The sequence below is a fragment of the Lactuca sativa genome, chromosome 9 (genome assembly GCF_002870075.4).
Source record: "Lactuca sativa cultivar Salinas chromosome 9, Lsat_Salinas_v11, whole genome shotgun sequence".
Classification (NCBI taxonomy): domain Eukaryota; kingdom Viridiplantae; phylum Streptophyta; class Magnoliopsida; order Asterales; family Asteraceae; genus Lactuca; species Lactuca sativa.
This window is the reverse complement of record NC_056631.2, coordinates 97,799,412-97,815,283: the sequence shown is the minus strand read 5'-3', so window position 1 is coordinate 97,815,283 and position 15,872 is coordinate 97,799,412. Positions and strand designations below refer to the sequence as shown.

The 15,872-nt window shown below is 36.6% G+C and overlaps 1 pseudogene; it reads left to right on the top strand.

Annotated features, from left to right (window-relative positions):
• The first annotated feature begins 10,775 nt into the window (after positions 1-10,775).
• Positions 10,776-10,893, top strand: LOC111895298 (5S ribosomal RNA; annotated as a pseudogene).
• The last annotated feature ends 4,979 nt before the right edge of the window (positions 10,894-15,872 follow it).

The window sequence follows — 15,872 nt, the reverse complement described above, 5'->3', positions numbered from 1 at the left end:
GATAGTTTCATAGAGTAATGTTTTCTCGGATCACCCTTGTTCATCCCATGAGGATCATTCTCCCTTTTCCTTAAAATGTTATGTATAACCCTTTTGCCTTTCCATCTCTGCTTTAATTTCCGCTTGTTTCTCTTCTTTCGATTTTCCAATTAGGATTTCCTTCCCTTTCCCCTCTCCTTTAGTTGGTTTTGGTTTCGAAGCACTAGAACTCCCTCCTTCAGCAGAAGTACCAATAACAATTCCTTTTAGTATTGGTCTTGTCGTTGTCTTGATGGCTTCAATTGGATTCACCTTTGTAATTACTGGAGTTGAAACTCGAGTGGAAATAATCTTCGTTTCTGTAGTAGTAGTTGAGATGACTTTCCATGCTGCAGTCGTAGTAGGAATAAATTTCGTTGCCACTCAAACAATAAGAATTTTTGAGAAAAAAATTTTGGTGTGATGAGAGAAGAAGAGCTTGACTTCAAAATTAAGGTTTTTAAGTCATTAAGCAACGTGGTGACCTCCCAAAAGCTTTTACTCTCATCAGAAGAAAGTTGAGAGATTTTAGGACTTAAAGCTTCATATAACTTCACAAACTTCGTAACCATATCTACGATGATATCCATCTTCTGACTAAGAGACGCATAATCATGTTGCACAATAGCAATCTGCTTCTGCATATCCTCACGAATCTCTTGAAGCTTCAAGTTAACATCTTCTATGAGCTTTTTCACATCTTGTACGAATAGAACATGACGTTCCTGCACAACTCGTTTGAAATCTTGTACCTCACCAACAAAATTAGTAGACTGAGCCTTGATCAGTAGCTCAGTATTTTTATCCTTTTGATCTACCTTTTCTATTACTCGATTCTCTGAGGCTTGAAGAAATACAGAAAACTTGTTAAACAATCTGGCTTCAAAAGTCTTAAGAATGACATCAAGTTCCATGCTAGACATTGAACGACTTCCCCCTGCATCTGCTTGTGACTGAATGATGGTATTGAGATTCTTATTAAGAATTTTGAATTGTTTCCCAGACATGAGCATATGAACTGGGATATCCTCTTCCTCAGGATCAAATTCCAGGTCTTCAAATGTACCTCCAAAGCTTCCATCATCATGATCAGGTTCATCCATAGATTTTGGTGGATCCGTAGATTAGGAAGAAAACAGAGATGTAAAAGGTTGATTGAGAATTTGGGTGAAGTTAGGTGAAGATGAGACTTGAGTTTTGGGAATAATAAAAGGTTGTAGTGAGACAAGAGAACTTGTAATGGGAGTACCTTGAGATGTTTAAACAATGGAAACCAAAGTTGGTGCACCCGTATCAGATACGTTTGCATCAACAGTGGAAATTGGAACCTCCTCAGGAATTGGTTTGGTTACCACAATATCCATGGGTACTGTAGTGATCGACAATGAAACAAGAGTAGTGATTAATGGTTGTGATGGTGTTGGAGAATGCGAACCCAATGGTGTCTCTGGAATTATCTCACTATCTGAAGACAAATCACGAATCACCAGTTTTCGCTTCTTGCTCTTCTTACTTATTTTCTTCGCCAAATCCTCTACCCTTCATTTTTTGTGGAGGGTGAACGTGGTGCAAGAATTTCTCTAACTAGCACTCCTTTTCGATTAAGTTGAGCTTTAAGAATGAGTGGAGAGTGATCATCAAATGAAGTTTGATGCTTATGAGACAAGTTCCTCATTCTTTTTAGTAAACCTGATTTCGAAGAAATCACTTCCTTCAAAGATTCATCAACATTTTTCTCCTCAGGCTTCTCAACTTCAGTAATAATCTTCTAAGGAGACTTCACCTGTTTCTTTGGACTTTCTTGAATAACATCATTAGCCTCCTTTGTATTTTGCTTCGTCTTTTTAGCTCTCTTTGATGAACCCACATTAGAAACTTGTAATAAAACCCCAGTTTCGACAGACGTATTTACACCAGCCTAATACACCACCAGAATAGGATTTGTTGGATCAACTTTCTTCAACATGCTATCAGGAATTCAAGCAATGTTGGCAAAAATTTCTGAATCATCCTCAACTGCCTTCGGAAAGTGATATTTCAAAAATTCTACAGTTTATTCATTTTCAGAAATTGGAATACCCTCTTTCTCATAAACTGATTGAAGAATTAGACTCCAGTATCATGCACAAGAGATTCCTTTCACCACATTAGTGTTTTCAACACTTTTAATGAACTCCTTCCAGAACTGGGTAACGTTGAGGTCATAGTACAGACCTTCAACCATGGCATAGACCTCCATCCTTCCTTTATCAAGCCCCACACTTCGTCCAGTTAAGAAACAAAGATAAATTCCAAATAAAAAACTCCAAAAGCATGGAAGACTAGACTTCTTGAATTTATTTATTTTGTCAAGTGGTGGCCGATGTCCCATTTCATTGAATATAAAGATCAACTGAGAGTTCGTCGGTTGAAAGAATGGTGGAGAATTAGGAATAGCCAAGATCTTTATGAACATCTTCTTCGTCAGTCAGATCTTCTTTTCATTCACTAAATTGGAAGTGATGACATCCATGGCCTTGCTATAGGAAGCAGTGGAACCAGCCATGGATAACCAAGTCATCGGAACTGCGAATGCATCAAACATAGCTTTTGCTAATACAAAATGTTGAAGAGCAACGATCAACATTTTCAGTTCGTTGGGATATAGAGACACATCACCTTCAACATGGTAATTAGTGCTTTGAATCTTCATGATGGGTTGAGAGACAACTTCTTCCGTGGTGGTATTTTGAGTATCGGCCATTGTTAAAAGTTTGACAGAAAGTTTGAAGATCAGAGAAATAGTGCTTTTTTATTATTCTTTGAGTTTTGATTGCGTAAGTATAAAAGGTCATAAAAACTGCCTTTTATATGTTACTCTGCAATTTGAATTTGAAGCGGTCTTAGCATTTAATGAAATCCGAGGTGGCTCCTTGAAAATCACACCCTATAGTCGTTAAAGTAGGCATGCGTGAAAGGGCACCCATCACTTCTCCTTGAAACCCGGAAGGTATACAAAACATCTTGTCAAGCACATAATTATAACCGTCACAAACCTTCGATATTGAGATAGGGCTCTTTCGCTTTTAGGATGAAAAACGAAGTCATATGCCAGAATTTCGAAATCATCAGCCTGAGTTGGTATTACTCAGAACCTCATGGATTTCGTGAGTGTAGTGTGACAAATGAATAAGATAAGAAGAAAGTTAACGAAAATTTGGAATCTATGATGACGAAAATTTCGACACAAAAGCAGTTAAACTTCGGGCAAAGGTTGCTTCGTTATCATCAAGAGAGATGATCAACTACTTGTGTGGTATCTCGTGAATTACAATCGAATATTTGTAAATAAGTATCAAAGGGCTTCTTTTTCAAGGTTTCATGGGAGGCTTAAAATTTCGTTACATATCATCCTCAACATAAGGTGAGTAATTGTAATCAAAATTAAATGTGTGACCAGTGTAGTCAGTGACAAGTATGCTTTGCATAATATTGAATGTGACAGTTAAAAGAAGTGATACTCCCATGAAAATCATAATCAAATAAAACTAATGTTTAGCTGGATCTTGTTGGGAAACAAAATGTAGTGGGTTTCAAACATTTGATCAAGACCTCTCATACCGAAAGAATAAGATTTGGAGCATCGAAAATTGGTACATAAACAAATGTTTTGGAAAAATCTGGAACATAGTTCCCCATCAATTCCTTAAAAAATTTGGGAAATTGGGTTTCACTTTCATCATAGTCTCATGATGTCAGAACATTAACATAGATTTTTGATATGCCTAAGTCTTGATTGGTTTTATCAAAGACCTCTTGGACATATGTCATTGTGTGTGATATGTGTTATGAATTTCGAGATGAAAAAGGTTGGTTTACGAATCCAAAGTACCTCTGCTATATATAGACCAAGTAGAAAACTCTTTACTCATATGAGAAGAGTTAGGTAGCTCTATAGACTAATGTGAATCCAAGCCTAATTGGGAAGAAATTTTCAGGATGAAAGATTTCATTAAAGCCTTCGAGATCACACATTGAGTCAATTGAGGTTTGAGTCGACATGCTGTAGCGTGCTTCTAGGGACATCTTAACTAGTTCAAAGTTTCGAAATTTTACCTTGCCCTAGAAAAGCTAGCATGTGTCGTGTAAGATAATCTCGTAGTCTACACATTTAAAAGAAAACAAAGTACAAAATAACAAACATCTAAAGAAAAATCTTTTTGGTCTTTTGTATTTTTGAAAAGAAAGAACATCTTTGTGTTTTTTGAATTTTTTGAAAATTAAAACAAAGAACCAATGAAAATCTTTTTGTGTTTTTGAGTTTTTCGAAAAGTAAAACAAATAAAAGAAAATCTTTTTGGTATTTTTGATTTTTCAAAAAGAAAATAAACGAAACCTTAAGTATATACTGAACTAATGAAATTTCTCTTTGCCCAGATGTCGAAAGCGAAGCGTATCGATGCGTTGACCATGAACAGTAAACGTTGACTTTGATAGATGGCAATTTGCTCTATTCTTTCGACTAATTCTTACAAACAGACTCCCCTTCGATCATTCCCAATCCTATCAAAATTCTAACAAACGATTTTTCATCCAATGGTTTCGTAAAAATATCAGCAAGCTGATCAGTTGTTTTTACAAAATGAACTTCAATATTGTCATCTTCAACATGATATTTTATGAAGTGATCATGAAGTGCAATATGTTTGGTTTTCGAATGTTAAACTAGATTGTGACAAATGCGTATAGCACTTTGTGAATCATAATACAAAGGAATCTTTTTCATATTTATTGCGTAATCACGTAATTGACTTTGAATCCAAATGATTTGTGAGGTGCAATCTGCAGCAACAACATAATCAGCTTCTGCTGTCGAAATTGAAACACATGTTTTCTTCTTTGACTGCCAACTCACTAACTTCCCATCTAGTAATTGACGACCCCGACTTGTGCTTTTTCTATCCAAATTGCAACCACCTAAATCAGCATCCGAAAATGCTTGGATGAAGAATCCAATTTTCGAAGGATACCACAGTCCCAACGAAATTGTTCCTTTGAGATAACGAAAAATATTCTTGATTGCAGTGAGACATGGTTCTCGAGGATTTGATTGATACCTAGCACAATTACAAACAGAAAACATGATATAAGGTCTACTTGCAGTGATAGAAAGTAATGAAATTATCATGCTTCGGTAAAGAGTTAAGTCAACAACAGGTTTATCTAACGAAGGTGTCAGCTTAGTTCCAGTTACCATTGGTACTCGTAACATTGTGCTATTCGTCAACCCAACTTTTTCGAGTAAATTCTTGGTATATTTTTCATGATTGATGAAGATCCCTTCTCTGATTTGTCGAATATTTAAACCAAGAAAATTGTTGATTTTTCCCATCATGCTCATTTCAAATTTACTTATCATCAAATTTTCAAATTTACTTGACAAAGTCGGGTAAATAGAGCCAAAAATAATATCATCAACATAAATTTGAACAAGCACTAGATGATCCCCTACTTTTTTTTTCAAAATAAAGTGGGATCAACTGATCCTTGTTTAAATTTCGATTGTTTTAGAAAAGAAGTTAAAGTTCCATACAATGCTCTTGGTTGTGACAACCCGAAATTTTCGTTTGGTCAAATCCCTAAAGTCAATCACTTCAAATTATAAGTCAAGTTCAATTTTATTTGTTGCTAGCAAATTGAAAGTTCGTTTGATTATTTTAATAATTATTCTTCAAACGAACGGGTGAAAGGAAGTGCAGTCTCGAGTCTTGAAATTCCAAAACCGCAAGTACCACGTAGCTAGGAATATCACAGCCAAAATTTTATGTTTGGGCCGTAAATCCTTCCAAAACCATAAACTCATGCCTTAAGCATGAGTTTACTCCCCAAAACACCTCACTTCTTACTTGCAATCTCAAGAGCAAACTCCAAACACTCTCAACTACCATCCCGTCTTTCACCCGATTTCCCAAAAACGTAAGTACTTCTTGGCTTGATTTGTTGTTATATCATAACAACTAGTGATTATACATCATGTCATCCATTCAATTGTTGATTTTCATTAGATCTTCACAACACCAAGAACACCAAGAACACCAAGAACACACACTAGTGTTCTTGGACCTTAAACACCCAATCGAGCTTCGATCTTGTAAGTGCCCTTGCTATAGCTTATTGTATGCTTAGTATGACCCTTATAACACTTGAATATTATCAAGAAACCATAGAACAAAGGAGTTTACATCCAAGGATGATCTTGGGCCGTAAACCCCTTTCAAGGTGGTAAATTGGAACTTAGCTCCTTCTTAAGCCATGGATGCCAACCTTGAACATTCCTAGAAGTGTTTAAGACCTTAAACAACAATCGAAACATGTCCCTTAGAGAGTTTACAACCGTAAACACATAAGAATATGGTCATTTGGCCGTAAACTCCACAAGGTGGTCTTATTATGCCCCTCATGTTTTCCTAAGGCTTGGACTTGATCATTTGATGCCCAATCATGACTTGTAAGACCTCAAAACACAATTTGGCACATTTTACCATGACTTTACGGCCCTAAACTCATGGGGATATGGTCATGGGCTGTAAACTCCATAAAGAGGTGGTTCATGGGCCATAAACTCCAATGTCATGTCATACAACCCTTAGGCGCAACCCTTTCGTACTTGTAGCACTTGAATCAAAGTCTTTCTATGATCTAGGGTGTCTTAACTTGATTAATTAGTTATTAATTAACTAATTAGATACATATATGTTTGATTATATGTTAACTACGACCATTAGATACAAAGTGTTTCAAGTCCTCACTTGACACCTAGCACCTTGTCCGACACTTCCATCCGATCCGCTCACTACAGGTGAGTTCATACCCCTTGAATTAACCTTTTAAATGTTTATAAATGCTTTATGGGGGGGGGGAATACAAGTTAAATCATGATTAGTTATTATATCAATCACGTGTGATTAATAACTAGCATGCAAATGGATTTACTATACGTTAGCTGTTTTACAAAATAGATCTCTTCAAATGACTTTCTTAAACGTTTTTATATGTTTAAACTACTTTATACACTGTATGTTTCTTTTCAAACTCTGTTACAAATGTATTTCAATCAAAGGTTTCCTTTATACTTAAACTGTTTATTCAAACAAAATACTTTCAAACCGTTTTATAAACTGACATTAAGTCTAACTTTTCTTAGATATTAATATTTTTCAAAGGTTTTACAAAACTCCTTTTATGCCTTTATATTATCAAATGCATGCCCATTTATGTATGGTTATATAAGTAATGTTTAAAGGACTTAGGAAGGCTAAACCGCTTTATTTCCTTTTCCCCGTTGGGATGTGGTCTGGTAGGGTATCGGTTATCCGTCTGAATGTCGTCTAAATATTAGTTATATATCATGTATACATATGTAGACATAAAAGTTCCCTCAGTTAGTTCAATACCTTTGGGTAGCAAAGGTATACGTTCATACATCCCTAGTAAACTATTATAGGTTTAGTTTAGGATTATATATGATTTAGTAATTAATATGGATTTCGACCTAGCGATTCGTTGCGGAAGTCACCTTTAGTTCCAAATGTAGAATAGGGACTACCAATCATATTATTACTTACTTACAGCGGGTCTCGTGAGAAGACTACTTACTTACTAGTCGGGACTAACCATTCCGGCACCCCAACTGTTAGCAACAGAGGTAATGAACATCTACGGATGCCTGCGGTTAATACTTATACTAGGGTACCTTTACGGGACTAACCATTCCTACAACCTGCTGTTAGCTACAGAGGACAATGATCATCTACGGACGTTCAAGGTTAATACTATTTCGGCAGTCGCGATGTCGGGTTGATCCTAATACAAAAGGATAACACTTACATGGCTATATTTTCCTATTACTTTTATTTTGTGATACATTCACATAAACGACGAGGTAGACTATATATATGGTTAATAGTAGTCATACAAGGGAAAAACCAACTTTGTTACTTTCAAAACAGTCTAGTCTTAGTACAAGACTACTCTTTATACTAATAGAAATCATAGGGGTTTGCTAGGGTATTCAAACGCTTTCAACTACTTTCAAACAATTCATACTTATACAATCTTTTTCCAGATGTTTACAAGTCTTTACTTTACAGTTTTACAAATCAAAGACACATTAATACTTATGAATTCACCAGCTTTATTGCTGATACTCGCTTTCAAAATACTTGTATTCTCAGGTCACAAATAGACAGGTACGACGACCAGGTTTTGTGAAGACGGAGAAATCAGGACTCCTATTTTATTTTGATTGTTCATTATGTTGTCTTATACTATGAAAGAACACTTGTAACTAAAATTATACTATTAATGCAATGGATGATGTTGTTGTTTGTTTACTACTTTGCATTGTTGTGATACATTACATGACATCCTCCACCCCAGAACGTTTCCGCCGTTCCGGTTTTAGGGTGTGACAGATTGGTATCAGAGCATTGTTTATAGTGAATTAAGTATATCAACCCATAAAAGATATACAAACTATAAATACAATGGAATTAAAAATACTCTGACCAAGAGTTTATACTTTTAAATAATAAAATATTTAACAAAGTATATGTGCCTGCATTCATACTAAAATCCGTGTCATAATGACATGAACAAAAGTATTACGATTTTTGAATATCACAGGTAAGCTCGGGGATGTATGGTCAGTCTTGGGAGTGACATAGCCTGATCAACTATGTTGTTCTGAGGAGTGATTAGCACATGCCCAAGAATGGTTGTGATGTGTCAACAAGTCTAAAAACTTGCCAACACCACTACAATGAGAACATTATAACAGAACCTAAGTCTAAAGTACCATAGGGGTGTTTTGTGTTACTATGATTACTTACTTGAGAACTAAAAAGGATCTTCATTACTAAGTTGATAGTTGCTAAGTGGATACACTAAGGCTATATGTAACTAGGATGTTATAGACTTAGAATCTGTGAAATTTTTGCTTTACCCCTATTCCTTGTTAATTTGGAGTTAAGGTCACTTATTCGAAGGCATATCCTGTGTTGATTACATATGAATGGTATGCACTTTACAAATAGCGACGTAACTAATGAAGATTTTCTAATAATTATCTAGAGAGTTCGTCTAATAATTATTTCCTTACCCCAATTCTCACGTAGATAACATGGCTGGACTCCATCCCCACGACAACCCGTACCTTCCGAACGAAGTCATTGTTGGACGGTTTGGAGAAGAACCAGAGAATGATCATCTGATTCCTTTGAATGATCACCACGCTGAAGACCTCATGGATGATGACAACTCCGAACCCGAAGTTGAGAACCTACCCCAGGTAGCTCCCATTCCAAATCCTAACCCTCGTTCGGCTTTTCATGGCCCGACGTCTCCTTGGGTAGAATGCTTGGAAACATGGAGCCAAGGACAGGATCAGCCCATGCCATTTAATGGAGACCGAAGCTTTTATGAACTGAGCAATAGGGGCTCAGCAGATAGAATCTTGCAAATCCTGGTCCGCAGAGTGGCCCGAAATGACATTCAAGGCATGACAACCCTACATCAAATCACAGAAGTTGTCGCCAATGCAAGAATGCATACCCTTCGCACCATTCGTCTGGAAGATGCTCGTAAGAGATCTGAAAGAGACCATTAAACCCTACTTCAAGCACTGGCTGAATCATGAGCCGAAGTCATAAAACTCCGAGTACGTCAGAGGGTGTACGAAAGACACCTGCTTGATATGGAACGTCAACTGGCTGAGCTAAGAGTTCACCATGGGGTGATTGTCACCAGTAGGAGATACTTTAATTTCCTTCTTGTTTTAAAGAACCGTGTTCCTGTCTATGTCCTATGTGGCATTTTCTATGAAACTGCCTTGTACTGTAGGTACTTTTAGTTAGGCCTTTATGCGGCCAAAACTTTTGCTACTCCAGATATGATGTAAGACCTTCTTCGAGGTCAAATTTCCTTGAACTTATTACATCTTAAACATCGATGATGTTGACAGTCGGCTAACTTCCGTGTCACGTTTTTGTTCAAATACTCTCATCATACTTTCATTGGAGTCTATCTGAAACATGCTTTACTCAAGTCATTGGACTATAGTAATTTAAGTCCGGAGACATTTCCAAGTCTCTTTCAGTGGTTGGATCATATTATCCACCAACCTATAGTACCTTGGGACGAACGACAAACGTCTTGAGACTAGTCTACGAACTTACTTCTACTCCTTACTAGAACTGCATCATAGGGATGTAGGTCAAACCTTCGTGAATCTACTTCCATTCCGTACTAGGACTGCATCATAGGGATGTAGGTCAAACCTTCGAGAACATACTCTTACTCTTTCATTGAACGATCTATGTACATCCAGGGTTAATAGTAGCCTTTATTAGGAAATCTTAGTTCATCGAAAAAGACTCGTAAGAAGATTATTGTCATGATTTTCCTCGCTTATACATTCCTGAGTTATATATAACGAAGACCTGGTAGACAATAGAATGTGACATTTCTAAAGTAGTTTCTTTTCCTCATTGGGATGTGCGACTGGAGTAGAATCGCACATTTTATTATCCGCCCCGTCTTGATTATATCATAACGTGTATGAGCTAAGTTTTCATGTATAATAACTCCTCTTTTGGCCTGAATCAAAATGATACAAAACCGTCCAGACAGTTTAACGACTACTCAGCAACAGAATGAAAAGACCAAGCTTCTCACCTTTGGGAGCTCTGGTCTTATTCTTCAAGAAGACAGAATCCAGAGGGTGCGATCATACCAGCACTAATGCACCGGATCCCATCAGAACTTCGCAGTTAAGCGTGCTTGGGCGAGAGTAGTACTAGTATGGGTGACATTTGGGAAGTCCTCGTGGTGCAGATCTCAACAAGACTTCCATTAGAAATCACCACTCTCTGCCTCGCATAGATGAATCAGTTGACCAACCGCAAGGAACGACGTACCTTTCAGAAATGAACCTAAGATCTGAATATCACCAGTTACAAGTGTTAGTGAAGGGTGTCCCGAGGACAATCTTCCAAACTCGACACAGACACTACGAGTTTGTAGTGATACCCCTCGGATAGAACCAATACGCCCGTAGTATTCACGAACCTAATGAATAGGGTACGCCATTCTTACTTGGATCAGTTCGTCATTGCCTTTATAAATGACTTACTTATCTACTCTCGTAGTAAGAAGGAAATCATAAAGAGCATCTACAACAAACCCTTGAAACATTACGATCAGGGAAGCTTTACGCGAAGTTCTTTAAATGCGAGTTTTAGATTTGAAGAGTTGTATTCCTAAGACACATTAACAGTAATGTGGGAATTCTTGAGGGCCCTGCCAAAAATCAAAACCACTGAGAATTTGTCAGCACCGAGGATGCCGACAGGAATTCTCCAAATTCTAGGTCTCGCTGACCTACTGTCGAGAGTTCATTCAGAACTCCTCGTGGATTACGAAACCTCTTATGACTTTGACTCAGAAGGGAGTGGCCCTTGACTGGGAAGACAAGCAAGAGGAAGAAAACCTTGGAATTTCAAGTGAGAGGCCAAATCCTTTTGGAAATCTCACTCTAGGAAGGCTTGATACGCTTCAGAAAGCATGATAAGCCAAATCCAGAATAGTTAGGACCTCCGAGATTCTTGCCAGAATTGGTCCTGTAACTCACAAACCCAACCTACACTGCGAGCTTAGTAACGTACATTTTACCTTTCACTTCTCGAACTTGAAAACGTACCTTTTCGTCAGGAATCTAATAATCCCACTCGACGAGATCGAGATCAACGAGATCCTCGCCTTCATGGAAGAACCGTAGTGACCATCGATTGAGAGGTCAAGCGGACGAAGCAATGCCGCCTCCCTTTAGTGAAGGTTCGTTGGGATACCAACTGAGGACCCGAATTCACTTATTAGCATGATAACCAATCGATTAGGAAGTTTCCCCATCTCCTTGATTGATTTCTCATACCTACTCCTTTACCTAAATTCTAATTTCGGAACGAAATTCGCTTTAACGGGGGATGATGTGACAACCCGAAATTTTTGTTCGGTCAAACCCTAAAGTCAATCACTTCAAATTATAAGTCAAGTTCATTTTTATTTGTTGTTAGCAAATTGAAAGTTCGTTTGATTATTTTAATAATTATTCTTCAAACGAACGGGTGAAAGGAAGTGCAGTCTCGAGTCTTGAAATTCCAAAACCACAAGTACCACATAGTTAGGAAATTCACGGCCAAAATTTTATGTTTGGGCGGTAAATCCTTCCAAAACCGTAAACTCATGCCTTAAGCATGAGTTTACTCCCTAAACAACCTCACTTCTTACTTGCAATCTCAAGAGCAAACTCCAAACACTCTCAACTACCATCCCGTCTTTCACCCGATTTCCCGAAAACGTAAGTACTTCTTGGCTTGATTTGTTGTTATATCATAACAACTTGTGATTATACATCATTTCATCCATTCAATTGTTGATTTTCATTAGATCTTCAAAACACTAAGAACACACACTAGTGTTCTTGGACCTTAAACACACAATCGAGCTCCGATCTTGTAAGTGCACTTGCTATAGCTTCTTGTATGCTTAGTATGACCCTTATAACACTTCAAAATCATCAAGAAACCATACAACAAAGGAGTTTACGGACAAGGATGATCTTGGTCCGTAAACCCCTTTCAAGGTGGTAAATTGGACCTTAGCTCCTTCCTAAACCTTGGATGCCAACCTTGAACCTTCCTAGAAGTGTTTAAGACCTTAAACAACAATCAAAACATGTCCCTAAGAGAGTTTACCACCGTGAACACATAAGAATATGGTTATTTGGCCGTAAACTCCACAAGGTGGTCTTATTATGCCCCTGATGTTTTTCTAAGGCTTGGACTTGATCATTTGATGCCCAATCATGACTTGTAAGACCTCAAAACACAATTCGGCACATTTTACCATGACTTTACGGCCCTAAACTCATGGGGAAATGGTCATGGGCCGTAAACTCCATAAAGAGGTGGTTCATGGGCCATAAACTCCAATGTCATGTCATATAACCATTAGGTGCAACCCTTTCGTACCTGTAGCACTTGAATCAAAGTGTTTCTATGATCTAGGGTGTCTTAACTTGATTAATTAGTTATTAATTAACTAATTAGATACGTATATGTTTGATTATATGTTAACTAGGACCATTGTGTGTGTTCAAGTCCTCACTTGACACCTAGCACCTTATCCGACACTTCCATCCGATCCGCTCACTACAGGTGAGTTCATACCCCTTGAATTAACCTTTTAAATGTTTTTAAATGTTTATAAATGCTTTATGGGGGGAATACAAGTTAAATCATGATTAGTTATTATATCAATCACATATGATTAATAACTAGCATGCAAATGGATTTACTATACGTTAGCTGTTTTACAAAATAGATTTCTTCAAATGACGTTCTTAGACGTTTTTATATGTTTAAAACTCTTTATCAAACTACTTTATACAATGTATGTTTCTTTTCAAACTCTGTTACAAATGTATTTCAATCAAAGGTTTCCTTTATAGTTAAACTGTTTATTCAAACAAAATACTTTCAAACCGTTTTATAAACTGACATTAAGTCTAACTTTTCTTAGATATTAATATTTTTCAAAGGTTTTACAAAACTCCTTTTATGCCTTTATATTATCAAATGCATGCCCATTTATGTATAGTTATATAAGTAATGTTTAAAGGACTTTGGAAGGCTAAACCACTTTATTTCCTTTTCCCCATTGGGATGTGGTCTGGTAGGGTATCAATTATCCGTCCGAATGTCATCTAAATATTAGTTATATATTATGTATACATATGTAGACATAAAAGTTCCCTCAGTCAGTTCAATTGCTTTGGGAAGCAAAGGTATACGTTCATATATCCCTAGTAAACTATTATAGGTGTAGTTTAGGATTATATATGATTTAGTAATTAATATGGATTTTGACCTAGCGATTCGTTGCGGAAGTCACCTTTAGTTCCAAATGTAGAATAGGGACTACCAATCATATTATTACTTACTTACAGCAGGTCTCGTGAGAATACTACTTACTTACTAGACGGGATTAACCATTCTGGCACCCAACTGTTAGCAACAGAGGTAATGAACATTTACGGATGCCTACGGTTAATACTTATACTAGGGTACCTTTACGGGACTAACCATTCCTACAACCTACGGTTAGCTACAGAGGACAATGATCATCTACAGAGATTCAAGGTTAATACTATTTCGGCAGTCGCGATGTCGGGTTGATCCTAATACAAAAGGATAACACTTACATGGCTATATTTTCCGATTACTTTTATTTTGTGATACATTCACATAAACGATGAGGTAGACTATATATATTGTTAATAGTAGTCATACAAGGGAAAACCCAACTTGGTTACTTTCAAAACAGTCTAGTCTTGGTAGAAGACTACTCTTTATACTAATAGAAATCATAGGGGTTTGCTAGGGTATTCAAACGCTTTCAACTACTTTCAAACAGTTCATACTTATATAATCTTTTTCCATATGTTTACAAGTCTTTACTTATAGTTTTACAAATCAAAGACACATTTGTACTATGAATTCACCAGCTTTATTGCTAATACTCGCTTTTAAAATACTTGTATTCTCAGGTCACAAATAGACAGGTACGACGACCAGGCTTTGTGAAGACGGAGAAATCAAGACTCCTATTTTATTTTCATTGTTCATTATGTTGTCTTATACTATGAAAGAACACTTGTAACTAAAATTATACTATTAATGCAATGGATGATGTTGTTGCTTGTTTACTACTTTGCATTGTTGTGATACATTACATGACGTCCTCCGCCCCAGAACGTTTCTGCCATTCCGGTTTTGGGGTGTGACATTGTGCTTGTTTTAACCCATAAACTGCCTTATCTAAAATATAAAAATGATCAGGAAACTCTTCATTTACAAAACCTAGAGGTTGTTTAACATACACAATCTCTTCAAGTTCTCCATTCAAAAATGTACACTTCACATCCATTTGATAAACATCAAAATCTTTATGAGTTGCATAAGCCAAAAAATATTTGAACTGCCTCGAGTCTTGCGACAGGGGCGACAGTTTCTTCATAGTCTATTCTTTCTTGTTCTGAATAACCTTTTACAACAAGCCTAACTTTATTTCAAAAAATATTTCCATCATTTTCGGTTTTATTTTTGAAAATCCATTTTAATCCAACAATAGAAACATCTTTTGGCTTCGGAATTAACCTCCAAACCTTGTTTCTTTCGAACATAGCCAATTCAGATTGCATTGCAACAGCCTAATCTGAGTTTTTCATTGCAACCTTGTTGTTTTTGGTTCATTTTTTGAAATGAACACATTAAACATACAAAACTCTTGATGTTCTTTTAGTACCTCATTCTTTGCACGAATCTAAGCTCTTGTGAATACACCTTCTTGTGGATTTCCAACGACTTGTTCTTTTGGATGATCTCTTGTCCATTTTTCCAGTGGTGGATATGATGGATCAAAATCCAATGGTGCATCTTCAAACAATTCGTCATTTTATGATCCTTCAATAGAACATTCGACATTAATATCATGAAAACTTTCAATATGACCAGAATTCGATTCTATTGGATCATTTTGATCCATTTCCATATTCACTCCACTTGGATGCTCTTTTGGATTAGTGTCTAAGTCCATAACTATTTTGGTATGTACTTGACCCGATGGTGCATGGTCCTTTTGGGTTGCCTTCACCAAAGCAACTTGATAGGATGAATTATGGAGAGAAAGGATTAAATATGATTTATTAATATATTATGAGAATAATATATTAAAGGAGAAATCATATTGTTTAATTA